The sequence below is a fragment of the Apostichopus japonicus genome, chromosome 17 (genome assembly GCF_037975245.1).
Source record: "Apostichopus japonicus isolate 1M-3 chromosome 17, ASM3797524v1, whole genome shotgun sequence".
Lineage (NCBI taxonomy): Eukaryota > Metazoa > Echinodermata > Holothuroidea > Aspidochirotida > Stichopodidae > Apostichopus > Apostichopus japonicus.
The window spans coordinates 17477637-17502099 of record NC_092577.1 but is presented as its reverse complement, the minus strand read 5'-3'; the positions used below and the strand labels follow the sequence as shown (position 1 = coordinate 17502099).

At 39.9% G+C, this 24463-nt stretch overlaps 18 non-coding genes and 48 pseudogenes across 18 annotated transcripts; all 66 read right to left on the bottom strand.

Moving 5' to 3' along the window:
* Nucleotides 1-1616: 1616 nt before the first annotated feature.
* Nucleotides 1617-1735, bottom strand: LOC139955736 (5S ribosomal RNA). Its single transcript, XR_011788967.1, has one exon. It is a non-coding gene; the product is annotated as a 5S ribosomal RNA (ribosomal RNA).
* A 283-nt stretch (nucleotides 1736-2018) lies between these two features.
* On the bottom strand, nucleotides 2019-2137 carry LOC139956375 (5S ribosomal RNA; annotated as a pseudogene).
* Nucleotides 2138-2420: 283 nt separating this feature from the next.
* On the bottom strand, nucleotides 2421-2539 carry LOC139956374 (5S ribosomal RNA; annotated as a pseudogene).
* Nucleotides 2540-2822: 283 nt separating this feature from the next.
* Nucleotides 2823-2941, bottom strand: LOC139955735 (5S ribosomal RNA). Its single transcript, XR_011788966.1, has one exon. It is a non-coding gene; the product is annotated as a 5S ribosomal RNA (ribosomal RNA).
* A 283-nt stretch (nucleotides 2942-3224) lies between these two features.
* On the bottom strand, nucleotides 3225-3343 carry LOC139956371 (5S ribosomal RNA; annotated as a pseudogene).
* Nucleotides 3344-3626: 283 nt separating this feature from the next.
* On the bottom strand, nucleotides 3627-3745 carry LOC139955734 (5S ribosomal RNA). Its single transcript, XR_011788965.1, has one exon. It is a non-coding gene; the product is annotated as a 5S ribosomal RNA (ribosomal RNA).
* A 283-nt stretch (nucleotides 3746-4028) lies between these two features.
* LOC139956370 (5S ribosomal RNA) lies at nucleotides 4029-4147 on the bottom strand (annotated as a pseudogene).
* Nucleotides 4148-4430: 283 nt separating this feature from the next.
* LOC139956634 (5S ribosomal RNA) lies at nucleotides 4431-4549 on the bottom strand (annotated as a pseudogene).
* A 68-nt stretch (nucleotides 4550-4617) lies between these two features.
* LOC139957053 (5S ribosomal RNA) lies at nucleotides 4618-4736 on the bottom strand (annotated as a pseudogene).
* A 68-nt stretch (nucleotides 4737-4804) lies between these two features.
* On the bottom strand, nucleotides 4805-4923 carry LOC139956369 (5S ribosomal RNA; annotated as a pseudogene).
* Nucleotides 4924-5204: 281 nt separating this feature from the next.
* On the bottom strand, nucleotides 5205-5323 carry LOC139957073 (5S ribosomal RNA; annotated as a pseudogene).
* Nucleotides 5324-5391: 68 nt separating this feature from the next.
* LOC139956506 (5S ribosomal RNA) lies at nucleotides 5392-5510 on the bottom strand (annotated as a pseudogene).
* Nucleotides 5511-5578: 68 nt separating this feature from the next.
* Nucleotides 5579-5697, bottom strand: LOC139956368 (5S ribosomal RNA; annotated as a pseudogene).
* A 283-nt stretch (nucleotides 5698-5980) lies between these two features.
* LOC139957009 (5S ribosomal RNA) lies at nucleotides 5981-6099 on the bottom strand (annotated as a pseudogene).
* Nucleotides 6100-6167: 68 nt separating this feature from the next.
* Nucleotides 6168-6286, bottom strand: LOC139955450 (5S ribosomal RNA). Its single transcript, XR_011788690.1, has one exon. It is a non-coding gene; the product is annotated as a 5S ribosomal RNA (ribosomal RNA).
* Nucleotides 6287-6354: 68 nt separating this feature from the next.
* Nucleotides 6355-6473, bottom strand: LOC139955449 (5S ribosomal RNA). The gene has a single exon (XR_011788689.1). It is a non-coding gene; the product is annotated as a 5S ribosomal RNA (ribosomal RNA).
* A 76-nt stretch (nucleotides 6474-6549) lies between these two features.
* LOC139957216 (5S ribosomal RNA) lies at nucleotides 6550-6670 on the bottom strand (annotated as a pseudogene).
* A 283-nt stretch (nucleotides 6671-6953) lies between these two features.
* LOC139955733 (5S ribosomal RNA) lies at nucleotides 6954-7072 on the bottom strand. Its single transcript, XR_011788964.1, has one exon. It is a non-coding gene; the product is annotated as a 5S ribosomal RNA (ribosomal RNA).
* Nucleotides 7073-7355: 283 nt separating this feature from the next.
* Nucleotides 7356-7474, bottom strand: LOC139956367 (5S ribosomal RNA; annotated as a pseudogene).
* A 283-nt stretch (nucleotides 7475-7757) lies between these two features.
* Nucleotides 7758-7878, bottom strand: LOC139957367 (5S ribosomal RNA; annotated as a pseudogene).
* A 68-nt stretch (nucleotides 7879-7946) lies between these two features.
* On the bottom strand, nucleotides 7947-8065 carry LOC139956505 (5S ribosomal RNA; annotated as a pseudogene).
* Nucleotides 8066-8133: 68 nt separating this feature from the next.
* Nucleotides 8134-8252, bottom strand: LOC139956366 (5S ribosomal RNA; annotated as a pseudogene).
* Nucleotides 8253-8535: 283 nt separating this feature from the next.
* LOC139957366 (5S ribosomal RNA) lies at nucleotides 8536-8656 on the bottom strand (annotated as a pseudogene).
* A 68-nt stretch (nucleotides 8657-8724) lies between these two features.
* On the bottom strand, nucleotides 8725-8845 carry LOC139957365 (5S ribosomal RNA; annotated as a pseudogene).
* A 68-nt stretch (nucleotides 8846-8913) lies between these two features.
* Nucleotides 8914-9032, bottom strand: LOC139957052 (5S ribosomal RNA; annotated as a pseudogene).
* A 68-nt stretch (nucleotides 9033-9100) lies between these two features.
* On the bottom strand, nucleotides 9101-9219 carry LOC139956536 (5S ribosomal RNA). Its single transcript, XR_011789386.1, has one exon. It is a non-coding gene; the product is annotated as a 5S ribosomal RNA (ribosomal RNA).
* Nucleotides 9220-9502: 283 nt separating this feature from the next.
* Nucleotides 9503-9621, bottom strand: LOC139956365 (5S ribosomal RNA; annotated as a pseudogene).
* Nucleotides 9622-9904: 283 nt separating this feature from the next.
* On the bottom strand, nucleotides 9905-10023 carry LOC139956633 (5S ribosomal RNA; annotated as a pseudogene).
* Nucleotides 10024-10091: 68 nt separating this feature from the next.
* LOC139957051 (5S ribosomal RNA) lies at nucleotides 10092-10210 on the bottom strand (annotated as a pseudogene).
* Nucleotides 10211-10278: 68 nt separating this feature from the next.
* Nucleotides 10279-10397, bottom strand: LOC139956364 (5S ribosomal RNA; annotated as a pseudogene).
* Nucleotides 10398-10678: 281 nt separating this feature from the next.
* Nucleotides 10679-10797, bottom strand: LOC139957008 (5S ribosomal RNA; annotated as a pseudogene).
* A 68-nt stretch (nucleotides 10798-10865) lies between these two features.
* Nucleotides 10866-10984, bottom strand: LOC139955448 (5S ribosomal RNA). The gene has a single exon (XR_011788688.1). It is a non-coding gene; the product is annotated as a 5S ribosomal RNA (ribosomal RNA).
* Nucleotides 10985-11052: 68 nt separating this feature from the next.
* Nucleotides 11053-11171, bottom strand: LOC139955447 (5S ribosomal RNA). Its single transcript, XR_011788687.1, has one exon. It is a non-coding gene; the product is annotated as a 5S ribosomal RNA (ribosomal RNA).
* A 76-nt stretch (nucleotides 11172-11247) lies between these two features.
* Nucleotides 11248-11368, bottom strand: LOC139957364 (5S ribosomal RNA; annotated as a pseudogene).
* Nucleotides 11369-11436: 68 nt separating this feature from the next.
* On the bottom strand, nucleotides 11437-11555 carry LOC139956363 (5S ribosomal RNA; annotated as a pseudogene).
* Nucleotides 11556-11836: 281 nt separating this feature from the next.
* LOC139956632 (5S ribosomal RNA) lies at nucleotides 11837-11955 on the bottom strand (annotated as a pseudogene).
* Nucleotides 11956-12023: 68 nt separating this feature from the next.
* Nucleotides 12024-12142, bottom strand: LOC139956504 (5S ribosomal RNA; annotated as a pseudogene).
* Nucleotides 12143-12210: 68 nt separating this feature from the next.
* LOC139956362 (5S ribosomal RNA) lies at nucleotides 12211-12329 on the bottom strand (annotated as a pseudogene).
* A 283-nt stretch (nucleotides 12330-12612) lies between these two features.
* On the bottom strand, nucleotides 12613-12731 carry LOC139957007 (5S ribosomal RNA; annotated as a pseudogene).
* A 68-nt stretch (nucleotides 12732-12799) lies between these two features.
* On the bottom strand, nucleotides 12800-12918 carry LOC139955446 (5S ribosomal RNA). The gene has a single exon (XR_011788686.1). It is a non-coding gene; the product is annotated as a 5S ribosomal RNA (ribosomal RNA).
* A 68-nt stretch (nucleotides 12919-12986) lies between these two features.
* On the bottom strand, nucleotides 12987-13105 carry LOC139955445 (5S ribosomal RNA). The gene has a single exon (XR_011788685.1). It is a non-coding gene; the product is annotated as a 5S ribosomal RNA (ribosomal RNA).
* Nucleotides 13106-13181: 76 nt separating this feature from the next.
* Nucleotides 13182-13302, bottom strand: LOC139957215 (5S ribosomal RNA; annotated as a pseudogene).
* A 283-nt stretch (nucleotides 13303-13585) lies between these two features.
* LOC139956818 (5S ribosomal RNA) lies at nucleotides 13586-13704 on the bottom strand (annotated as a pseudogene).
* Nucleotides 13705-13987: 283 nt separating this feature from the next.
* LOC139956359 (5S ribosomal RNA) lies at nucleotides 13988-14106 on the bottom strand (annotated as a pseudogene).
* A 283-nt stretch (nucleotides 14107-14389) lies between these two features.
* On the bottom strand, nucleotides 14390-14508 carry LOC139956631 (5S ribosomal RNA; annotated as a pseudogene).
* Nucleotides 14509-14576: 68 nt separating this feature from the next.
* Nucleotides 14577-14695, bottom strand: LOC139957050 (5S ribosomal RNA; annotated as a pseudogene).
* A 68-nt stretch (nucleotides 14696-14763) lies between these two features.
* On the bottom strand, nucleotides 14764-14882 carry LOC139956524 (5S ribosomal RNA). Its single transcript, XR_011789385.1, has one exon. It is a non-coding gene; the product is annotated as a 5S ribosomal RNA (ribosomal RNA).
* A 283-nt stretch (nucleotides 14883-15165) lies between these two features.
* Nucleotides 15166-15284, bottom strand: LOC139956358 (5S ribosomal RNA; annotated as a pseudogene).
* Nucleotides 15285-15565: 281 nt separating this feature from the next.
* On the bottom strand, nucleotides 15566-15684 carry LOC139956630 (5S ribosomal RNA; annotated as a pseudogene).
* A 68-nt stretch (nucleotides 15685-15752) lies between these two features.
* On the bottom strand, nucleotides 15753-15871 carry LOC139956503 (5S ribosomal RNA; annotated as a pseudogene).
* Nucleotides 15872-15939: 68 nt separating this feature from the next.
* Nucleotides 15940-16058, bottom strand: LOC139956357 (5S ribosomal RNA; annotated as a pseudogene).
* Nucleotides 16059-16341: 283 nt separating this feature from the next.
* On the bottom strand, nucleotides 16342-16460 carry LOC139957006 (5S ribosomal RNA; annotated as a pseudogene).
* Nucleotides 16461-16528: 68 nt separating this feature from the next.
* On the bottom strand, nucleotides 16529-16647 carry LOC139955444 (5S ribosomal RNA). The gene has a single exon (XR_011788684.1). It is a non-coding gene; the product is annotated as a 5S ribosomal RNA (ribosomal RNA).
* Nucleotides 16648-16715: 68 nt separating this feature from the next.
* LOC139955443 (5S ribosomal RNA) lies at nucleotides 16716-16834 on the bottom strand. Its single transcript, XR_011788683.1, has one exon. It is a non-coding gene; the product is annotated as a 5S ribosomal RNA (ribosomal RNA).
* Nucleotides 16835-16910: 76 nt separating this feature from the next.
* Nucleotides 16911-17031, bottom strand: LOC139957214 (5S ribosomal RNA; annotated as a pseudogene).
* A 283-nt stretch (nucleotides 17032-17314) lies between these two features.
* On the bottom strand, nucleotides 17315-17433 carry LOC139955732 (5S ribosomal RNA). The gene has a single exon (XR_011788963.1). It is a non-coding gene; the product is annotated as a 5S ribosomal RNA (ribosomal RNA).
* Nucleotides 17434-17716: 283 nt separating this feature from the next.
* LOC139956356 (5S ribosomal RNA) lies at nucleotides 17717-17835 on the bottom strand (annotated as a pseudogene).
* Nucleotides 17836-18118: 283 nt separating this feature from the next.
* Nucleotides 18119-18239, bottom strand: LOC139957362 (5S ribosomal RNA; annotated as a pseudogene).
* Nucleotides 18240-18307: 68 nt separating this feature from the next.
* LOC139956502 (5S ribosomal RNA) lies at nucleotides 18308-18426 on the bottom strand (annotated as a pseudogene).
* Nucleotides 18427-18494: 68 nt separating this feature from the next.
* On the bottom strand, nucleotides 18495-18613 carry LOC139956355 (5S ribosomal RNA; annotated as a pseudogene).
* Nucleotides 18614-18896: 283 nt separating this feature from the next.
* On the bottom strand, nucleotides 18897-19017 carry LOC139957361 (5S ribosomal RNA; annotated as a pseudogene).
* Nucleotides 19018-19085: 68 nt separating this feature from the next.
* Nucleotides 19086-19204, bottom strand: LOC139955441 (5S ribosomal RNA). The gene has a single exon (XR_011788681.1). It is a non-coding gene; the product is annotated as a 5S ribosomal RNA (ribosomal RNA).
* A 77-nt stretch (nucleotides 19205-19281) lies between these two features.
* LOC139955440 (5S ribosomal RNA) lies at nucleotides 19282-19400 on the bottom strand. The gene has a single exon (XR_011788680.1). It is a non-coding gene; the product is annotated as a 5S ribosomal RNA (ribosomal RNA).
* Nucleotides 19401-19468: 68 nt separating this feature from the next.
* Nucleotides 19469-19587, bottom strand: LOC139955439 (5S ribosomal RNA). Its single transcript, XR_011788679.1, has one exon. It is a non-coding gene; the product is annotated as a 5S ribosomal RNA (ribosomal RNA).
* A 76-nt stretch (nucleotides 19588-19663) lies between these two features.
* On the bottom strand, nucleotides 19664-19784 carry LOC139957213 (5S ribosomal RNA; annotated as a pseudogene).
* A 281-nt stretch (nucleotides 19785-20065) lies between these two features.
* LOC139956354 (5S ribosomal RNA) lies at nucleotides 20066-20184 on the bottom strand (annotated as a pseudogene).
* Between the last annotated feature and the right edge of the window lie 4279 nt (nucleotides 20185-24463).

Sequence of the window (24463 nt, the reverse complement as noted above, 5' to 3'; positions counted from 1 at the left end):
CTAAGGTTTGGTGTTGGTATTTTCTTCTTGTGTCTTACAAAAATGAAGTTGTCCTCATCCAAAGACATCTGCCTTTTAAGGTGTGCCATAGAGTCATTTACAGTTTCAGTGGTGTCTCCATTACTTCCTGGTTTGTAGTCGGGTTTTCTTTGTAGTCGGGATTTCTGTGCTTCGTCGGTGGGATTTTTCTTGGTCGCTGTGGTCGTAGCCTTCGCTTTCTTGGGAGATTTCGGTTGTTTCTGCTGTGGCTGGGTGTTGGTAGGCAGAGTCTCCTCAATTTGGTCCTTGTTCCGGTTGGCTTGATCTACCGTGTCAGGAGGTTGCACTGTGGGTTGAGCTGGTGGGCCCCCGGGAACTGTTTCCTTGTTGGCGCTCTCAGTGACGTTAGAAGGTTCAGTTTCTGTGTCCATCTCACCATTGTCTGAAGGCTTCTCTGGTTCGACATCGTTATCTTCCTCAGGTGGTTGCTCCGTGCATAGGAAACTTTTATGACCAAAGTTTTGGCATCTAAAGCACTTTATCCTAGGGCAACGGCTCTCCGTGTGGCCCTGGTTATTACATTCTCTACATACGTACTGGGGACATTCTTTCATGACATGGGTGTCGCTCAAGCAGTTGTTACAGACTTTAGATTGGCTGTTGTGTTTAAGTCTTAGATGTACACCAGCAATCGTAATTGCGTAGGGCAGGCTTTTGGCATTATTTGGCAACTGTACTCTTACGAATCGAATACCGTTTTCCACGTCTGGATAGTCGGAATAGTATTTTCGCGTCCATTTGGATTTAATTGAGCATCCGTATTCCTCTAGCTTAGCCGAAAGTTCTTCGTCAGAAATGTAACAGGGTACCCCAAAAAGACTCACCGTTAGTATAAATTTTTCCACTCCGGTAACATTACAATGGTCGCCTTTAATATTAAGGCCGGTTTCCTGGATAAGTTCCGCATCAGATTCATTCTTCAATGTCACAATCCAGTGCCCTGACGTCTTAACACATCCCACAATTCTATTATTCCCAAGATCCTCAGATATCGATTTCAGTATGTCTCCATAGCTATGTCCATTGTCAAATACCCTAACACTGTTAGTTTTCAAACGTTGTATTGATGGTTTCGCGGAACCCATGTTCGCACTAGCACACGCCTTGGCGGCCTTCGTCGCCTTGGCGACTTCAAAAATTACCTACAAAACTCCTACAGTTTAACGGTCCAAAATGAAACACAGTAATAAAAACCCGCTAGCATCCAAGAACTTGGATGTTGCAGGTTGAAGAAAACGTGGAACAAGTAAGTTCGAAAAAAGTAACAAAGAAAACAGCTAACAAAGAGCACAACCAACCGCGCCACGACTGTATCACACTGTATCCACTGTATCACACTGTATCACACCACGACATATATTATACATGAATGGATTTAATATATATTATGTTAATCTATATTTTACATCTATATGTAGAAAATTCTAATATATAAAAACAAACGAGTTATTTATTAATATATTCGATTTTCAAATCGCTTTCCTCGTGGCAAGACACTTTCCTTGTGGAAAGACAATGAAGGCCATTTCAATTTCTCATCGTCGTGGCAACATAGTGTTATCAATTATGAAAATAAAAGCCTGCGGCACCCAGTATTCCCAGGCGGTCACCCATCCAAGTACTGACTGCGCTCTACGTTGCTTGACTTCGGTGATCGGACGAGAACCGGTATAGTCAACGTGATATGGCCGTAGACATTCCAAGAGGTGAAATGTAGGCTACTTGTCTGGTAGGTTATGATCAGTGGATTTAATATATATATTATACATGAATGGATTTAATATATATTATGTTAATCTATATTTTACATATATATTTAGAAAATTCTAATATATAAAAACAAACGAGGTATTTATTAATATATTCGATTTTCAAATCGCTTTCCTCGTGGCAAGACACTTTCCTTGTGGAAAGACAATGAAGGCCATTTCAATTTCTCATCGTCGTGGCAACATAGTGTTATCAATTATGAAAATAAAAGCCTACGGCACCCAGTATTCCCAGGCGGTCACCCATCCAAGTACTGACTGCGCTCTACGTTGCTTGACTTCGGTGATCGGACGAGAACCGGTATAGTCATCGTGATGTGGCCGTAGACATTCCAAGAGGCGAAATGTAGGCTAGTTGTCTGGTAGGTTATGATTAGTGGATTTAATATATATATTATACATGAATGGATTTAATATATATTATGTTAATCTATATTTTACATCTATATGTAGAAAATTCGAATATATAAAAACAAACGAGTTATTTATTAATATATTCGATTTTCAAATCGCTTTCCTCGTGGCAAGACACTTTCCTTGTGGAAAGACAATGAAGGCCATTTCAATTTCTCATCGTCGTGGCAACATAGTGTTATCAATTATGAAAATAAAAGCCTACGGCACCCAGTATTCCCAGGCGGTCACCCATCCAAGTACTGACTGCGCTCTACGTTGCTTGACTTCGGTGATCGGACGAGAACCGGTATAGTCATCGTGATGTGGCCGTAGACATTCCAAGAGGCGAAATGTAGGCTAGTTGTCTGGTAGGTTATGATTAGTGGATTTAATATATATATTATACATGAATGGATTTAATATATATTATGTTAATCTATATTTTACATCTATATGTAGAAAATTCGAATATATAAAAACAAACGAGTTATTTATTAATATATTCGATTTTCAAATCGCTTTCCTCGTGGCAAGACACTTTCCTTGTGGAAAGACAATGAAGGCCATTTCAATTTGTCATCGTCGTGGCAACATAGTGTTATCAATTATGAAAATAAAAGCCTGCGGCACCCAGTATTCCCAGGCGGTCACCCATCCAAGTACTGACTGCGCTCTACGTTGCTTGACTTCGGTGATCGGACGAGAACCGGTATAGTCAACGTGATATGGCCGTAGACATTCCAAGAGGTGAAATGTAGGCTACTTGTCTGGTAGGTTATGATCAGTGGATTTAATATATATATTATACATGAATGGATTTAATATATATTATGTTAATCTATATTTTACATATATATCTAGAAAATTCTAATATATAAAAACAAACGAGGTATTTATTAATATATTCGATTTTCAAATCGCTTTCCTCGTGGCAAGACACTTTCCTTGTGGAAAGACAATGAAGGCCATTTCAATTTCTCATCGTCGTGGCAACATAGTGTTATCAATTATGAAAATAAAAGCCTACGGCACCCAGTATTCCCAGGCGGTCACCCATCCAAGTACTGACTGCGCTCTACGTTGCTTGACTTCGGTGATCGGACGAGAACCGGTATAGTCATCGTGATGTGGCCGTAGACATTCCAAGAGGCGAAATGTAGGCTAGTTGTCTGGTAGGTTATGATTAGTGGATTTAATATATATATTATACATGAATGGATTTAATATATATTATGTTAATCTATATTTTACATCTATATGTAGAAAATTCGAATATATAAAAACAAACGAGTTATTTATTAATATATTCGATTTTCAAATCGCTTTCCTCGTGGCAAGACACTTTCCTTGTGGAAAGACAATGAAGGCCATTTCAATTTCTCATCGTCGTGGCAACATAGTGTTATCAATTATGAAAATAAAAGCCTGCGGCACCCAGTATTCCCAGGCGGTCACCCATCCAAGTACTGACTGCGCTCTACGTTGCTTGACTTCGGTGATCGGACGAGAACCGGTATAGTCAACGTGATATGGCCGTAGACATTCCAAGAGGTGAAATGTAGGCTACTTGTCTGGTAGGTTATGATCAGTGGATTTAATATATATATTATACATGAATGGATTTAATATATATTATGTTAATCTATATTTTACATATATATCTAGAAAATTCTAATATATAAAAACAAACGAGGTATTTATTAATATATTCGATTTTCAAATCGCTTTCCTCGTGGCAAGACACTTTCCTTGTGGAAAGACAATGAAGGCCATTTCAATTTCTCATCGTCGTGGCAACATAGTGTTATCAATTATGAAAATAAAAGCCTACGGCACCCAGTATTCCCAGGCGGTCACCCATCCAAGTACTGACTGCGCTCTACGTTGCTTGACTTCGGTGATCGGACGAGAACCGGTATAGTCATCGTGATGTGGCCGTAGACATTCCAAGAGGCGAAATGTAGGCTAGTTGTCTGGTAGGTTATGATTAGTGGATTTAATATATATATTATACATGAATGGATTTAATATATATTATGTTAATCTATATTTTACATCTATATGTAGAAAATTCGAATATATAAAAACAAACGAGTTATTTATTAATATATTCGATTTTCAAATCGCTTTCCTCGTGGCAAGACACTTTCCTTGTGGAAAGACAATGAAGGCCATTTCAATTTCTCATCGTCGTGGCAACATAGTGTTATCAATTATGAAAATAAAAGCCTGCGGCACCCAGTATTCCCAGGCGGTCACCCATCCAAGTACTGACTGCGCTCTACGTTGCTTGACTTCGGTGATCGGACGAGAACCGGTATAGTCAACGTGATGTGGCCGTAGACATAAAAAGAGGTCAATGTAGGCCATTTCAATTTCTCATCATCGTCGTGTTATCAATTATGAAAATAAAAGCCTACGGCACCCAGTATTCCCAGGCGGTCACCCATCCAAGTACTGACAGCGCTCTACGTTGCTTGACATCGGTGATCGGACGAGAACCGGTATAGTCAACGTGATGTGGCCGTAGACATAACAAGAGGTCAATGTAGACCATTTCAATTTCTCATCATCGTCGTGTTATCAATTATGAAAATAAAAGCCTACGGCACCCAGTATTCCCAGGCGGTCACCCATCCAAGTACTGACTGCGCTCTACGTTGCTTGACTTCGGTGATCGGACGAGAACCGGTATAGTCATCGTGATGTGGCCGTAGACATTCCAAGAGGCGAAATGTAGGCTAGTTGTCTGGTAGGTTATGATCAGTGGATTTAATATATATTATACATGAATGGATTTAATATATATTATGTCAATCTGTATTTTACATATATATGTAGACAATTCTAATATATAAAAACAAACGAGTTATTTATTAATATATTCCATTTTCAAATCGCTTTCCTCGTGGCAAGACACTTTCCTTGTGGAAAGACAATGAAGGCCATTTCAATTTGTCATCGTCGTGGCAACATAGTGTTATCAATTATGAAAATAAAAGCCTGCGGCACCCAGTATTCCCAGGCGGTCACCCATCCAGGTACTGACTGCGCTCTACGTTGCTTGACATCGGTGATCGGACGAGAACCGGTATAGTCAACGTGATGTGGCCGTAGACATAAAAAGAGGTCAATGTAGGCCATTTCAATTTCTCATCATCGTCGTGTTATCAATTATGAAAATAAAAGCCTACGGCACCCAGTATTCCCAGGCGGTCACCCATCCAAGTACTGACTGCGCTCTACGTTGCTTGACATCGGTGATCGGACGAGAACCGGTATAGTCAACGTGATGTGGCCGTAGACATAACAAGAGGTCAATGTAGACCATTTCAATTTCTCATCATCGTCGTGTTATCAATTATGAAAATAAAAGCCTACGGCACCCAGTATTCCCAGGCGGTCACCCATCCAAGTACTGACTGCGCTCTACGTTGCTTGACTTCGGTGATCGGACGAGAACCGGTATAGTCATCGTGATGTGGCCGTAGACATTCCAAGAGGCGAAATGTAGGCTAGTTGTCTGGTAGGTTATGATTAGTGGATTTAATATATATATTATACATGAATGGATTTAATATATATTATGTTAATCTATATTTTACATCTATATGTAGACAATTCTAATATATAAAAACAAACGAGTTATTTATTAATATATTCGATTTTCAAATCGCTTTCCTCGTGGCAAGACACTTTCCTTGTGGAAAGACAATGAAGGCCATTTCAATTTCTCATCGTCGTGGCAACATAGTGTTATCAATTATGAAAATAAAAGCCTGCGGCACCCAGTATTCCCAGGCGGTCACCCATCCAAGTACTGACTGCGCTCTACGTTGCTTGACTTCGGTGATCGGACGAGAACCGGTATAGTCATCGTGATGTGGCCGTAGACATAAAAAGAGGTCAATGTAGGCCATTTCAATTTCTCATCATCGTCGTGTTATCAATTATGAAAATAAAAGCCTACGGCACCCAGTATTCCCAGGCGGTCACCCATCCAAGTACTGACTGCGCTCTACGTTGCTTGACTTCGGTGATCGGACGAGAACCGGTATAGTCAACGTGATGTGGCCGTAGACATAACAAGAGGTCAATGTAGGCCATTTCAATTTCTCATCATCGTCGTGTTATCAATTATGAAAGTAAAAGCCTACGGCACCCAGTATTCCCAGGCGGTCACCCATCCAAGTACTGACTGCGCTCTACGTTGCTTGACTTCGGTGATCGGACGAGAACCGGTATAGTCAACGTGATGTGGCCGTAGACATAACAAGAGGTCAATGTAGGCCATTTCAATTTCTCATCGTCGTGGCAACATAGTGTTATCAATTATGAAAATAAAAGCCTGCGGCACCCAGTATTCCCCCAGGCGGTCACCCATCCAAGTACTGACTGCGCTCTACGTTGCTTGACTTCGGTGATCGGACGAGAACCGGTATAGTCAACGTGATATGGCCGTAGACATTCCAAGAGGTGAAATGTAGGCTACTTGTCTGGTAGGTTATAATCAGTGGATTTAATATATATATTATACATGAATGGATTTAATATATATTATGTTAATCTATATTTTACATATATATCTAGAAAATTCTAATATATAAAAACAAACGAGGTATTTATTAATATATTCGATTTTCAAATCGCTTTCCTCGTGGCAAGACACTTTCCTTGTGGAAAGACAATGAAGGCCATTTCAATTTCTCATCGTCGTGGCAACATAGTGTTATCAATTATGAAAATAAAAGCCTGCGGCACCCAGTATTCCCAGGCGGTCACCCATCCAAGTACTGACTGCGCTCTACGTTGCTTGACTTCGGTGATCGGACGAGAACCGGTATAGTCAACGTGATATGGCCGTAGACATTCCAAGAGGTGAAATGTAGGCTACTTGTCTGGTAGGTTATGATCAGTGGATTTAATATATATATTATACATGAATGGATTTAATATATATTATGTTAATCTATATTTTACATATATATCTAGAAAATTCTAATATATAAAAACAAACGAGGTATTTATTAATATATTCGATTTTCAAATCGCTTTCCTCGTGGCAAGACACTTTCCTTGTGGAAAGACAATGAAGGCCATTTCAATTTCTCATCGTCGTGGCAACATAGTGTTATCAATTATGAAAATAAAAGCCTACGGCACCCAGTATTCCCAGGCGGTCACCCATCCAAGTACTGACTGCGCTCTACGTTGCTTGACTTCGGTGATCGGACGAGAACCGGTATAGTCATCGTGATGTGGCCGTAGACATTCCAAGAGGCGAAATGTAGGCTAGTTGTCTGGTAGGTTATGATTAGTGGATTTAATATATATATTATACATGAATGGATTTAATATATATTATGTTAATCTATATTTTACATCTATATGTAGAAAATTCTAATATATAAAAACAAACGAGTTATTTATTAATATATTCGATTTTCAAATCGCTTTCCTCGTGGCAAGACACTTTCCTTGTGGAAAGACAATGAAGGCCATTTCAATTTCTCATCGTCGTGGCAACATAGTGTTATCAATTATGAAAATAAAAGCCTGCGGCACCCAGTATTCCCCCAGGCGGTCACCCATCCAAGTACTGACTGCGCTCTACGTTGCTTGACTTCGGTGATCGGACGAGAACCGGTATAGTCAACGTGATGTGGCCGTAGACATAACAAGAGGTCAATGTAGGCCATTTCAATTTCTCATCATCGTCGTGTTATCAATTATGAAAATAAAAGCCTACGGCACCCAGTATTCCCAGGCGGTCACCCATCCAAGTACTGACTGCGCTCTACGTTGCTTGACATCGGTGATCGGACGAGAACCGGTATAGTCAACGTGATGTGGCCGTAGACATAACAAGAGGTCAATGTAGACCATTTCAATTTCTCATCATCGTCGTGTTATCAATTATGAAAATAAAAGCCTACGGCACCCAGTATTCCCAGGCGGTCACCCATCCAAGTACTGACTGCGCTCTACGTTGCTTGACTTCGGTGATCGGACGAGAACCGGTATAGTCATCGTGATGTGGCCGTAGACATTCCAAGAGGCGAAATGTAGGCTAGTTGTCTGGTAGGTTATGATTAGTGGATTTAATATATATATTATACATGAATGGATTTAATATATATTATGTTAATCTGTATTTTACATATATATGTAGACAATTCTAATATATAAAAACAAACGAGTTATTTATTAATATATTCGATTTTCAAATCGCTTTCCTCGTGGCAAGACACTTTCCTCGTGGAAAGACAATGAAGGCCATTTCAATTTCTCATCGTCGTGGCAACATAGTGTTATCAATTATGAAAATAAAAGCCTGCGGCACCCAGTATTCCCCCAGGCGGTCACCCATCCAAGTACTGACTGCGCTCTACGTTGCTTGACTTCGGTGATCGGACGAGAACCGGTATAGTCAACGTGATGTGGCCGTAGACATAAAAACCGGTCAATGTAGGCCATTTCAATTTCTCATCATCGTCGTGTTATCAATTATGAAAATAAAAGCCTGCGGCACCCAGTATTCCCCCAGGCGGTCACCCATCCAAGTACTGACTGCGCTCTACGTTGCTTGACTTCGGTGATCGGACGAGAACCGGTATAGTCAACGTGATGTGGCCGTAGACATAAAAAGAGGTCAATGTAGGCCATTTCAATTTCTCATCATCGTCGTGTTATCAATTATGAAAATAAAAGCCTACGGCACCCAGTATTCCCAGGCGGTCACCCATCCAAGTACTGACAGCGCTCTACGTTGCTTGACATCGGTGATCGGACGAGAACCGGTATAGTCAACGTGATGTGGCCGTAGACATAACAAGAGGTCAATGTAGACCATTTCAATTTCTCATCATCGTCGTGTTATCAATTATGAAAATAAAAGCCTACGGCACCCAGTATTCCCAGGCGGTCACCCATCCAAGTACTGACTGCGCTCTACGTTGCTTGACTTCGGTGATCGGACGAGAACCGGTATAGTCAACGTGATATGGCCGTAGACATTCCAAGAGGTGAAATGTAGGCTACTTGTCTGGTAGGTTATGATCAGTGGATTTAATATATATATTATACATGAATGGATTTAATATATATTATGTTAATCTATATTTTACATATATATCTAGAAAATTCTAATATATAAAAACAAACGAGGTATTTATTAATATATTCGATTTTCAAATCGCTTTCCTCGTGGCAAGACACTTTCCTTGTGGAAAGACAATGAAGGCCATTTCAATTTCTCATCGTCGTGGCAACATAGTGTTATCAATTATGAAAATAAAAGCCTACGGCACCCAGTATTCCCAGGCGGTCACCCATCCAAGTACTGACTGCGCTCTACGTTGCTTGACTTCGGTGATCGGACGAGAACCGGTATAGTCATCGTGATGTGGCCGTAGACATTCCAAGAGGCGAAATGTAGGCTAGTTGTCTGGTAGGTTATGATTAGTGGATTTAATATATATATTATACATGAATGGATTTAATATATATTATGTTAATCTATATTTTACATCTATATGTAGAAAATTCGAATATATAAAAACAAACGAGTTATTTATTAATATATTCGATTTTCAAATCGCTTTCCTCGTGGCAAGACACTTTCCTTGTGGAAAGACAATGAAGGCCATTTCAATTTGTCATCGTCGTGGCAACATAGTGTTATCAATTATGAAAATAAAAGCCTGCGGCACCCAGTATTCCCAGGCGGTCACCCATCCAAGTACTGACTGCGCTCTACGTTGCTTGACTTCGGTGATCGGACGAGAACCGGTATAGTCAACGTGATGTGGCCGTAGACATAAAAAGAGGTCAATGTAGGCCATTTCAATTTCTCATCATCGTCGTGTTATCAATTATGAAAATAAAAGCCTACGGCACCCAGTATTCCCAGGCGGTCACCCATCCAAGTACTGACAGCGCTCTACGTTGCTTGACATCGGTGATCGGACGAGAACCGGTATAGTCAACGTGATGTGGCCGTAGACATAACAAGAGGTCAATGTAGACCATTTCAATTTCTCATCATCGTCGTGTTATCAATTATGAAAATAAAAGCCTACGGCACCCAGTATTCCCAGGCGGTCACCCATCCAAGTACTGACTGCGCTCTACGTTGCTTGACTTCGGTGATCGGACGAGAACCGGTATAGTCATCGTGATGTGGCCGTAGACATTCCAAGAGGCGAAATGTAGGCTAGTTGTCTGGTAGGTTATGATCAGTGGATTTAATATATATTATACATGAATGGATTTAATATATATTATGTCAATCTGTATTTTACATATATATGTAGACAATTCTAATATATAAAAACAAACGAGTTATTTATTAATATATTCGATTTTCAAATCGCTTTCCTCGTGGCAAGACACTTTCCTTGTGGAAAGACAATGAAGGCCATTTCAATTTCTCATCGTCGTGGCAACATAGTGTTATCAATTATGAAAATAAAAGCCTGCGGCACCCAGTATTCCCAGGCGGTCACCCATCCAAGTACTGACTGCGCTCTACGTTGCTTGACTTCGGTGATCGGACGAGAACCGGTATAGTCATCGTGATGTGGCCGTAGACATAAAAAGAGGTCAATGTAGGCCATTTCAATTTCTCATCATCGTCGTGTTATCAATTATGAAAATAAAAGCCTACGGCACCCAGTATTCCCAGGCGGTCACCCATCCAAGTACTGACTGCGCTCTACGTTGCTTGACTTCGGTGATCGGACGAGAACCGGTATAGTCAACGTGATGTGGCCGTAGACATAACAAGAGGTCAATGTAGGCCATTTCAATTTCTCATCATCGTCGTGTTATCAATTATGAAAGTAAAAGCCTACGGCACCCAGTATTCCCAGGCGGTCACCCATCCAAGTACTGACTGCGCTCTACGTTGCTTGACTTCGGTGATCGGACGAGAACCGGTATAGTCAACGTGATGTGGCCGTAGACATAACAAGAGGTCAATGTAGGCCATTTCAATTTCTCATCGTCGTGGCAACATAGTGTTATCAATTATGAAAATAAAAGCCTGCGGCACCCAGTATTCCCCCAGGCGGTCACCCATCCAAGTACTGACTGCGCTCTACGTTGCTTGACTTCGGTGATCGGACGAGAACCGGTATAGTCAACGTGATGTGGCCGTAGACATAACAAGAGGTCAATGTAGACCATTTCAATTTCTCATCATCGTCGTGTTATCAATTATGAAAATAAAAGCCTACGGCACCCAGTATTCCCAGGCGGTCACCCATCCAAGTACTGACTGCGCTCTACGTTGCTTGACTTCGGTGATCGGACGAGAACCGGTATAGTCATCGTGATGTGGCCGTAGACATTCCAAGAGGCGAAATGTAGGCTAGTTGTCTGGTAGGTTATGATCAGTGGATTTAATATATATTATACATGAATGGATTTAATATATATTATGTCAATCTGTATTTTACATATATATGTAGACAATTCTAATATATAAAAACAAACGAGTTATTTATTAATATATTCGATTTTCAAATCGCTTTCCTCGTGGCAAGACACTTTCCTTGTGGAAAGACAATGAAGGCCATTTCAATTTCTCATCGTCGTGGCAACATAGTGTTATCAATTATGAAAATAAAAGCCTGCGGCACCCAGTATTCCCAGGCGGTCACCCATCCAAGTACTGACTGCGCTCTACGTTGCTTGACTTCGGTGATCGGACGAGAACCGGTATAGTCAACGTGATGTGGCCGTAGACATAAAAAGAGGTCAATGTAGGCCATTTCAATTTCTCATCATCGTCGTGTTATCAATTATGAAAATAAAAGCCTACGGCACCCAGTATTCCCAGGCGGTCACCCATCCAAGTACTGACTGCGCTCTACGTTGCTTGACATCGGTGATCGGACGAGAACCGGTATAGTCAACGTGATGTGGCCGTAGACATAACAAGAGGTCAATGTAGACCATTTCAATTTCTCATCATCGTCGTGTTATCAATTATGAAAATAAAAGCCTACGGCACCCAGTATTCCCAGGCGGTCACCCATCCAAGTACTGACTGCGCTCTACGTTGCTTGACTTCGGTGATCGGACGAGAACCGGTATAGTCATCGTGATGTGGCCGTAGACATTCCAAGAGGCGAAATGTAGGCTAGTTGTCTGGTAGGTTATGATTAGTGGATTTAATATATATATTATACATGAATGGATTTAATATATATTATGTTAATCTATATTTTACATCTATATGTAGAAAATTCTAATATATAAAAACAAACGAGTTATTTATTAATATATTCGATTTTCAAATCGCTTTCCTCGTGGCAAGACACTTTCCTTGTGGAAAGACAATGAAGGCCATTTCAATTTCTCATCGTCGTGGCAACATAGTGTTATCAATTATGAAAATAAAAGCCTGCGGCACCCAGTATTCCCAGGCGGTCACCCATCCAAGTACTGACTGCGCTCTACGTTGCTTGACTTCGGTGATCGGACGAGAACCGGTATAGTCATCGTGATGTGGCCGTAGACATAAAAAGAGGTCAATGTAGGCCATTTCAATTTCTCATCATCGTCGTGTTATCAATTATGAAAATAAAAGCCTACGGCACCCAGTATTCCCAGGCGGTCACCCATCCAAGTACTGACTGCGCTCTACGTTGCTTGACTTCGGTGATCGGACGAGAACCGGTATAGTCAACGTGATGTGGCCGTAGACATAACAAGAGGTCAATGTAGGCCATTTCAATTTCTCATCATCGTCGTGTTATCAATTATGAAAGTAAAAGCCTACGGCACCCAGTATTCCCAGGCGGTCACCCATCCAAGTACTGACTGCGCTCTACGTTGCTTGACTTCGGTGATCGGACGAGAACCGGTATAGTCAACGTGATGTGGCCGTAGACATAACAAGAGGTCAATGTAGGCCATTTCAATTTCTCATCGTCGTGGCAACATAGTGTTATCAATTATGAAAATAAAAGCCTGCGGCACCCAGTATTCCCCCAGGCGGTCACCCATCCAAGTACTGACTGCGCTCTACGTTGCTTGACTTCGGTGATCGGACGAGAACCGGTATAGTCAACGTGATATGGCCGTAGACATTCCAAGAGGTGAAATGTAGGCTACTTGTCTGGTAGGTTATAATCAGTGGATTTAATATATATATTATACATGAATGGATTTAATATATATTATGTTAATCTATATTTTACATATATATCTAGAAAATTCTAATATATAAAAACAAACGAGGTATTTATTAATATATTCGATTTTCAAATCGCTTTCCTCGTGGCAAGACACTTTCCTTGTGGAAAGACAATGAAGGCCATTTCAATTTCTCATCGTCGTGGCAACATAGTGTTATCAATTATGAAAATAAAAGCCTGCGGCACCCAGTATTCCCAGGCGGTCACCCATCCAAGTACTGACTGCGCTCTACGTTGCTTGACTTCGGTGATCGGACGAGAACCGGTATAGTGAACGTGATATGGCCGTAGACATTCCAAGAGGTGAAATGTAGGCTACTTGTCTGGTAGGTTATGATCAGTGGATTTAATATATATATTATACATGAATGGATTTAATATATATTATGTTAATCTATATTTTACATATATATCTAGAAAATTCTAATATATAAAAACAAACGAGGTATTTATTAATATATTCGATTTTCAAATCGCTTTCCTCGTGGCAAGACACTTTCCTTGTGGAAAGACAATGAAGGCCATTTCAATTTCTCATCGTCGTGGCAACATAGTGTTATCAATTATGAAAATAAAAGCCTACGGCACCCAGTATTCCCAGGCGGTCACCCATCCAAGTACTGACTGCGCTCTACGTTGCTTGACTTCGGTGATCGGACGAGAACCGGTATAGTCATCGTGATGTGGCCGTAGACATTCCAAGAGGCGAAATGTAGGCTAGTTGTCTGGTAGGTTATGATTAGTGGATTTAATATATATATTATACATGAATGGATTTAATATATATTATGTTAATCTATATTTTACATCTATATGTAGAAAATTCTAATATATAAAAACAAACGAGTTATTTATTAATATATTCGATTTTCAAATCGCTTTCCTCGTGGCAAGACACTTTCCTTGTGGAAAGACAATGAAGGCCATTTCAATTTGTCATCGTCGTGGCAACATAGTGTTATCAATTATGAAAATAAAAGCCTGCGGCACCCAGTATTCCCAGGCGGTCACCCATCCAAGTACTGACTGCGCTCTACGTTGCTTGACTTCGGTGATCGGACGAGAACCGGTATAGTCAACGTGATGTGGCCGTAGACATAAAAAGAGGTCAATGTAGGCCATTTCAATTTCTCATCATCGTCGTGTTATCAATTATGAAAATAAAAGCCTACGGCACCCAGTATTCCCAGGCGGTCACCCATCCAAGTACTGACAGCGCTCTACGTTGCTTGACATCGGTGATCGGACGAGAACCGGTATAGTCAACGTGATGTGGCCGTAGACATAACAAGAGGTCAATGTAGACCATTTCAATTTCTCATCATCGTCGTGTTATCAATTATGAAAATAAAAGCCTACGGCACCCAGTATTCCCAGGCGGTCACCCATCCAAGTACTGACTGCGCTCTACGTTGCTTGACTTCGGTGATCGGACGAGAACCGGTATAGTCAACGTGATATGGCCGTAGACATTCCAAGAGGTGAAATGTAGGCTACTTGTCTGGTATGTTATGATCAGTGGATTTAATATATATATTATACATGAATGGATTTAATATATATTATGTTAATCTATATTTTACATATATATCTAGAAAATTCTAATATATAAAAACAAACGAGGTATTTATTAATATATTCGATTTTCAAATCGCTTTCCTCGTGGCAAGACACTTTCCTTGTGGAAAGACAATGAAGGCCATTTCAATTTCTCATCGTCGTGGCAACATAGTGTTATCAATTATGAAAATAAAAGCCTACGGCACCCAGTATTCCCAGGCGGTCACCCATCCAAGTACTGACTGCGCTCTACGTTGCTTGACTTCGGTGATCGGACGAGAACCGGTATAGTCATCGTGATGTGGCCGTAGACATTCCAAGAGGCGAAATGTAGGCTAGTTGTCTGGTAGGTTATGATCAGTGGATTTAATATATATTATACATGAATGGATTTAATATATATTATGTCAATCTGTATTTTACATATATATGTAGACAATTCTAATATATAAAAACAAACGAGTTATTTATTAATATATTCGATTTTCAAATCGCTTTCCTCGTGGCAAGACACTTTCCTTGTGGAAAGACAATGAAGGCCATTTCAATTTGTCATCGTCGTGGCAACATAGTGTTATCAATTATGAAAATAAAAGCCTGCGGCACCCAGTATTCCCAGGCGGTCACCCATCCAAGTACTGACTGCGCTCTACGTTGCTTGACTTCGGTGATCGGACGAGAACCGGTATAGTCAACGTGATGTGGCCGTAGACATAAAAAGAGGTCAATGTAGGCCATTTCAATTTCTCATCATCGTCGTGTTATCAATTATGAAAATAAAAGCCTACGGCACCCAGTATTCCCAGGCGGTCACCCATCCAAGTACTGACTGCGCTCTACGTTGCTTGACATCGGTGATCGGACGAGAACCGGTATAGTCAACGTGATGTGGCCGTAGACATAACAAGAGGTCAATGTAGACCATTTCAATTTCTCATCATCGTCGTGTTATCAATTATGAAAATAAAAGCCTACGGCACCCAGTATTCCCAGGCGGTCACCCATCCAAGTACTGACTGCGCTCTACGTTGCTTGACTTCGGTGATCGGACGAGAACCGGTATAGTCATCGTGATGTGGCCGTAGACATTCCAAGAGGCGAAATGTAGGCTAGTTGTCTGGTAGGTTATGATTAGTGGATTTAATATATATATTATACATGAATGGATTTAATATATATTATGTTAATCTATATTTTACATCTATATGTAGAAAATTCTAATATATAAAAACAAACGAGTTATTTATTAATATATTCGATTTTCAAATCGCTTTCCTCGTGGCAAGACACTTTCCTTGTGGAAAGACAATGAAGGCCATTTCAATTTCTCATCGTCGTGGCAACATAGTGTTATCAATTATGAAAATAAAAGCCTGCGGCACCCAGTATTCCCAGGCGGTCACCCATCCAAGTACTGACTGCGCTCTACGTTGCTTGACTTCGGTGATCGGACGAGAACCGGTATAGTCATCGTGATGTGGCCGTAGACATAAAAAGAGGTCAATGTAGGCCATTTCAATTTCTCATCATCGTCGTGTTATCAATTATGAAAATAAAAGCCTACGGCACCCAGTATTCCCAGGCGGTCACCCATCCAAGTACTGACTGCGCTCTACGTTGCTTGACTTCGGTGATCGGACGAGAACCGGTATAGTCAACGTGATGTGGCCGTAGACATAACAAGAGGTCAATGTAGGCCATTTCAATTTCTCATCATCGTCGTGTTATCAATTATGAAAGTAAAAGCCTACGGCACCCAGTATTCCCAGGCGGTCACCCATCCAAGTACTGACTGCGCTCTACGTTGCTTGACTTCGGTGATCGGACGAGAACCGGTATAGTCAACGTGATGTGGCCGTAGACATAACAAGAGGTCAATGTAGGCCATTTCAATTTCTCATCGTCGTGGCAACATAGTGTTATCAATTATGAAAATAAAAGCCTGCGGCACCCAGTATTCCCCCAGGCGGTCACCCATCCAAGTACTGACTGCGCTCTACGTTGCTTGACTTCGGTGATCGGACGAGAACCGGTATAGTCAACGTGATATGGCCGTAGACATTCCAAGAGGTGAAATGTAGGCTACTTGTCTGGTAGGTTATAATCAGTGGATTTAATATATATATTATACATGAATGGATTTAATATATATTATGTTAATCTATATTTTACATATATATCTAGAAAATTCTAATATATAAAAACAAACGAGGTATTTATTAATATATTCGATTTTCAAATCGCTTTCCTCGTGGCAAGACACTTTCCTTGTGGAAAGACAATGAAGGCCATTTCAATTTCTCATCGTCGTGGCAACATAGTGTTATCAATTATGAAAATAAAAGCCTGCGGCACCCAGTATTCCCAGGCGGTCACCCATCCAAGTACTGACTGCGCTCTACGTTGCTTGACTTCGGTGATCGGACGAGAACCGGTATAGTCAACGTGATATGGCCGTAGACATTCCAAGAGGTGAAATGTAGGCTACTTGTCTGGTAGGTTATGATCAGTGGATTTAATATATATATTATACATGAATGGATTTAATATATATTATGTTAATCTATATTTTACATATATATCTAGAAAATTCTAATATATAAAAACAAACGAGGTATTTATTAATATATTCGATTTTCAAATCGCTTTCCTCGTGGCAAGACACTTTCCTTGTGGAAAGACAATGAAGGCCATTTCAATTTCTCATCGTCGTGGCAACATAGTGTTATCAATTATGAAAATAAAAGCCTACGGCACCCAGTATTCCCAGGCGGTCACCCATCCAAGTACTGACTGCGCTCTACGTTGCTTGACTTCGGTGATCGGACGAGAACCGGTATAGTCATCGTGATGTGGCCGTAGACATTCCAAGAGGCGAAATGTAGGCTAGTTGTCTGGTAGGTTATGATTAGTGGATTTAATATATATATTATACATGAATGGATTTAATATATATTATGTTAATCTATATTTTACATCTATATGTAGAAAATTCTAATATATAAAAACAAACGAGTTATTTATTAATATATTCGATTTTCAAATCGCTTTCCTCGTGGCAAGACACTTTCCTTGTGGAAAGACAATGAAGGCCATTTCAATTTCTCATCGTCGTGGCAACATAGTGTTATCAATTATGAAAATAAAAGCCTGCGGCACCCAGTATTCCCCCAGGCGGTCACCCATCCAAGTACTGACTGCGCTCTACGTTGCTTGACTTCGGTGATCGGACGAGAACCGGTATAGTCAACGTGATGTGGCCGTAGACATAACAAGAGGTCAATGTAGGCCATTTCAATTTCTCATCATCGTCGTGTTATCAATTATGAAAATAAAAGCCTACGGCACCCAGTATTCCCAGGCGGTCACCCATCCAAGTACTGACTGCGCTCTACGTTGCTTGACATCGGTGATCGGACGAGAACCGGTATAGTCAACGTGATGTGGCCGTAGACATAACAAGAGGTCAATGTAGACCATTTCAATTTCTCATCATCGTCGTGTTATCAATTATGAAAATAAAAGCCTACGGCACCCAGTATTCCCAGGCGGTCACCCATCCAAGTACTGACTGCGCTCTACGTTGCTTGACTTCGGTGATCGGACGAGAACCGGTATAGTCATCGTGATGTGGCCGTAGACATTCCAAGAGGCGAAATGTAGGCTAGTTGTCTGGTAGGTTATGATTAGTGGATTTAATATATATATTATACATGAATGGATTTAATATATATTATGTTAATCTGTATTTTACATATATATGTAGACAATTCTAATATATAAAAACAAACGAGTTATTTATTAATATATTCGATTTTCAAATCGCTTTCCTCGTGGCAAGACACTTTCCTTGTGGAAAGACAATGAAGGCCATTTCAATTTCTCATCGTCGTGGCAACATAGTGTTATCAATTATGAAAATAAAAGCCTGCGGCACCCAGTATTCCCCCAGGCGGTCACCCATCCAAGTACTGACTGCGCTCTACGTTGCTTGACTTCGGTGATCGGACGAGAACCGGTATAGTCAACGTGATGTGGCCGTAGACATAAAAACCGGTCAATGTAGGCCATTTCAATTTCTCATCATCGTCGTGTTATCAATTATGAAAATAAAAGCCTACGGCACCCAGTATTCCCAGGCGGTCACCCATCCAAGTACTGACTGCGCTCTACGTTGCTTGACTTCGGTGATCGGACGAGAACCGGTATAGTCAACGTGATGTGGCCGTAGACATAAAAACCGGTCAATGTAGGCCATTTCAATTTCTCATCGTCGTGGCAACATAGTGTTATCAATTATAAAAAATAAAAGCCTACGGCACCCAGTATTCCCAGGCGGTCACCCATCCAAGTACTGACTGCGCTCTACGTTGCTTGACTTCGGTGATCGGACGAGAACCGGTATAGTCAACGTGATGTGGCCGTAGACATAACAAGAGGTCAATGTAGGCCATTTCAATTTCTCATCATCGTCGTGTTATCAATTATGAAAATAAAAGCCTACGGCACCCAGTATTCCCAGGCGGTCACCCATCCAAGTACTGACTGCGCTCTACGTTGCTTGACTTCGGTGATCGGACGAGAACCGGTATAGTCAACGTGATGTGGCCGTAGACATAACAAGAGGTCAATGTAGGCCATTTCAATTTCTCATCGTCGTGGCAACATAGTGTTATCAATTATGAAAATAAAAGCCTGCGGCACCCAGTATTCCCCCAGGCGGTCACCCATCCAAGTACTGACTGCGCTCTACGTTGCTTGACTTCGGTGATCGGACGAGAACCGGTATAGTCAACGTGATATGGCCGTAGACATTCCAAGAGGTGAAATGTAGGCTACTTGTCTGGTAGGTTATGATCAGTGGATTTAATATATAAATTATACATGAATGGATTTAATATATATTATGTTAATCTATATTTGACATATATCTAGAAAATTCTAATATATAAAAACAAACGAGGTATTTATTAATATATTCGATTTTCAAATCGCTTTCCTTGTGGCAAGACACTTTCCTTGTGGAAAGACAATGAAGGCCATTTCAATTTCTCATCGTCGTGGCAACATAGTGTTATCAATTATGAAAATAAAAGCCTACGGCACCCAGTATTCCCAGGCGGTCACCCATCCAAGTACTGACTGCGCTCTACGTTGCTTGACTTCGGTGATCGGACGAGAACCGGTATAGTCATCGTGATGTGGCCGTAGACATTCCAAGAGGCGAAATGTAGGCTAGTTGTCTGGTAGGTTATGATTAGTGGATTTAATATATATATTTATTTATTTATTTATTTGTTTTTCCACAGAAGTACAAAGCGGAGGGAAGTCTTCCATAAAGCTTAAAAGCTTAACAAAGTGGAAGACTCCCTAAAGAAAAAAAAAAATGAATAAATACAAATTGAATGTTTGTTACATAATGAACAGAAACTGCTGAAGTAAATAACTCATTTACATAATTTAATATGATGATATCAATTCTTTTTTTAAACATTTCTTAAATGAATTCTTTGTAGCCTTAGATTTAACGGTATTGCTTAATGAGTTCCATAACTTAGTTGCACGGTTGCGAAAGCTGCGTGTACCTAATTTCGTATGATAGAAGTTGCAATGAGCATTTTGTCTATTTCGGGTATTATAATTGTATAATTCTACATTAATTGTATAGAAATTATGAAAGGAACCCGGAAGTAGCCCATGCCATGCTTTATACGTAAATACAGCAAGTTGTAGCCTTATAATATCATTTAATTTCAGCAGGTTTTGACCTTTAAACAATGGACTAGTATGCTGACGAAATGCAGCATGTGTTATGTTACGTATTGCGCCTTTTTGTAGTTTATTGAGACGGTCAAGACAAGTTATGTTAGCACCAGACCAAATAATAGAACAGTAGGACAGATGAGGTAGAATGAGCGTATTATAAATCATTCTTAGAATGTGTGTCGGTAGGAAATGTTTTATTATAGCGAGTATACCAATGTTCCTTGCGACCTTAGAACAGATTGCTGAAATATGTTGTTGCCAACTTAGTTTTGAATCAATATATACACCTAAAAATTTTATGTAGTCAACATTGTTAATTGGTGTACCATTCATATTAATGTTGTGAACTTGAGGAGGGTTGTTGGATGAATTAAAAACAATGTAGTGTGTCTTGTTGACATTGATAGAAAGCTTGTTTGACCGAAACCAGTTACTAAACTTTTCTAGTTCATTAGATACAGTAATAGGTAGGATGCTAATGTTGTCAGAGTCAAAAAAAATAGTGGTGTCATCAGCAAACAAAGTAACTTTTGCAATATTGGACACTTGACATATGTCGTTTACATAAATAATGAATAACAGAGGTCCCAGGATAGATCCCTGTGGTACACCACAAGGGACTTGGGCAAGATCAGAGTTATGTGACTTATACGCAGTAAATTGGTGACGGTGAGATAGGTAGCTGTCGAACCAATTCAGAGTAGTACCTCTTATACCATTAAAGTGCATCTTATTCAGTAAAATAGAATGATTAATGGTATCAAACGCTTTACTTAAGTCTAGGAATACACCAATGCAAGTCTTACGTTGATCAAGTTTACTGTAGAGATTATCAATTGCATCTGCCAGGGCGAGCTCAGTGGAGTGATTGTATCGAAATCCGTACTGTTGTTTATTAAGAATGTTGTGTTTGTCCAAGAATCTACAAATACGATTAAACAATAGTCTTTCTATAAGTTTCGCAAAACAAGAGAGTAACGATATTGGCCGGTAATTTTCATATGCATTGTTCTGGCCATTTTTGTAAATTGGTAAGACTTTAGCAATTTTTAACTTGTCTGGAAAGACACCTGTATTAAATGATAGGTTACAAATATGGGCAAGTGGTGTGACAATATACTTAGCGGCCTGTTTGATAATATCAGGACTGAAATCGTCATATCCTGCAGCCTTTTTGGGTTTAATTGCAGTGTTGATCGTTTTCAGTAATTCTTCTTCTGTCACGGGGAATATGAACACAGAGTTTGGGTTGGGATTTCTGCTTTTATGCAAAAAAATCTCAGCTTTTTCAAGGGGTTTAATCTTGCTGGCCAGTGAAGGGCCTACATTTACAAAGTAATTGTTAAAACCATTAGCAATTTCCTGGTTGTCTGTGACAACGTTTTGGTTATGGTGAAAGGCCGTAGGATATGACGATTGACTGGCATTTTTATGTAAGAGTTCATTGACTGTTTTCCAGGTACCATTAATGTTATTATTGCTCTCGATAAATTTACTGTGAAAGTATAGTTTCTTTGATGTTCTGATAATATTTGTTAATTTATTTCGATAAATAAGGTATACCTTCTTGTTATTCGATGTTGGATCCTTTAATTGGCGTCTATACAATTGATTTTTCTTTTTTATTGATTTTAATATACCACTAGTAATCCAAGGATGTCTCTTTTTACGTTTCTTCCTTACATTAATAACCTGCACTGGAAAACAGTCATTGTACATATCACTAAAATGATGAAAAAATACATTATAGGATACATTAGCATCCTTTTCATTAAGAACATCATCCCATTGCTTACATTCTAATTGGGAAATAAAATTACTGATATTATTTATATTGTAATTACGAATACGTTTACTATCTCTATTATAGATTCTAAGTCTTGAATTATTGTCAAGGAAGATGGGAAAGTGGTCGGTAATATCGGTTACAAATATGCCTGAGTTAATTGCAGAATTATCATTAGTAAATATGTTATCAATTAAAGTAGACGATGTACTTGCAACACGGGTAGGATTTGTTATTGCTGGATAAAAATTATTCGAGAAAGCTAAGTTGAGGAAATCTGTAGATAAGTGGTCGTCAAGTAAGTTAATGTTGAAATCACCCATGATATAAGAATTACTACGTGATTCTGTTAATTTGCCATAAATGTTTTGCACATGAAAATAAAAGTCGTCATAAGAACCCGTCGGTGGTCTATAAATAATACCAATAACGTAATGCTTACTGCCATTTTGGGGTGTGATCTCTATGAAAAGAGACTCAATTGAGTCATTAAATACAGAGAGATCGTCTCTGCATTTGTAATTATAGTTCTTTTTAATGTATAAACAAACCCCACCTCCCCTTCTTTTATGGCGGTGTTTTTCTACAAGTCGATAATTATTAATATTGATGATGGATGTATTATTATTGTCATTCAACCAAGTTTCCGTAAAGCCCATGATCGAGAATTCGTTATTAAGTAATGAGATGAAAGTGGTAATATTATCAAAATTTTTGTTAAGACTCCTACTGTTCATATTGAAAATGGTAAGACCATTACTAGGGGGTAAATTATTATACTTATCGATGTTATAATACTCACAGGAAATATTATCCCTTGTTTCTATTTTGTTTTTTGTTGGATCCATTAAAACAAGAAAGAGTATGATGACGATGACGATATAGAAGTGAGGTTTGATTGTTTTTGCTTGTTACGGTTCTTGCCTTGCTAAGGTTTGGTGTTGGTATTTTCTTCTTGTGTCTTACAAAAATGAAGTTGTCCTCATCCAAAGACATCTGCCTTTTAAGGTGTGCCATAGAGTCATTTACAGTTTCAGTGGTGTCTCCATTACTTCCTGGTTTGTAGTCGGGTTTTCTTTGTAGTCGGGATTTCTGTGCTTCGTCGGTGGGATTTTTCTTGGTCGCTGTGGTCGTAGCCTTCGCTTTCTTGGGAGATTTCGGTTGTTTCTGCTGTGGCTGGGTGTTGGTAGGCAGAGTCTCCTCAATTTGGTCCTTGTTCCGGTTGGCTTGATCTACCGTGTCAGGAGGTTGCACTGTGGGTTGAGCTGGTGGGCCCCCGGGAACTGTTTCCTTGTTGGCGCTCTCAGTGACGTTAGAAGGTTCAGTTTCTGTGTCCATCTCACCATTGTCTGAAGGCTTCTCTGGTTCGACATCGTTATCTTCCTCAGGTGGTTGCTCCGTGCATAGGAAACTTTTATGACCAAAGTTTTGGCATCTAAAGCACTTTATCCTAGGGCAACGGCTCTCCGTGTGGCCCTGGTTATTACATTCTCTACATACGTACTGGGGACATTCTTTCATGACATGGGTGTCGCTCAAGCAGTTGTTACAGACTTTAGATTGGCTGTTGTGTTTAAGTCTTAGATGTACACCAGCAATCGTAATTGCGTAGGGCAGGCTTTTGGCATTATTTGGCAACTGTACTCTTACGAATCGAATACCGTTTTCCACGTCTGGATAGTCGGAATAGTATTTTCGCGTCCATTTGGATTTAATTGAGCATCCGTATTCCTCTAGCTTAGCCGAAAGTTCTTCGTCAGAAATGTAACAGGGTACCCCAAAAAGACTCACCGTTAGTATAAATTTTTCCACTCCGGTAACATTACAATGGTCGCCTTTAATATTAAGGCCGGTTTCCTGGATAAGTTCCGCATCAGATTCATTCTTCAATGTCACAATCCAGTGCCCTGACGTCTTAACACATCCCACAATTCTATTAT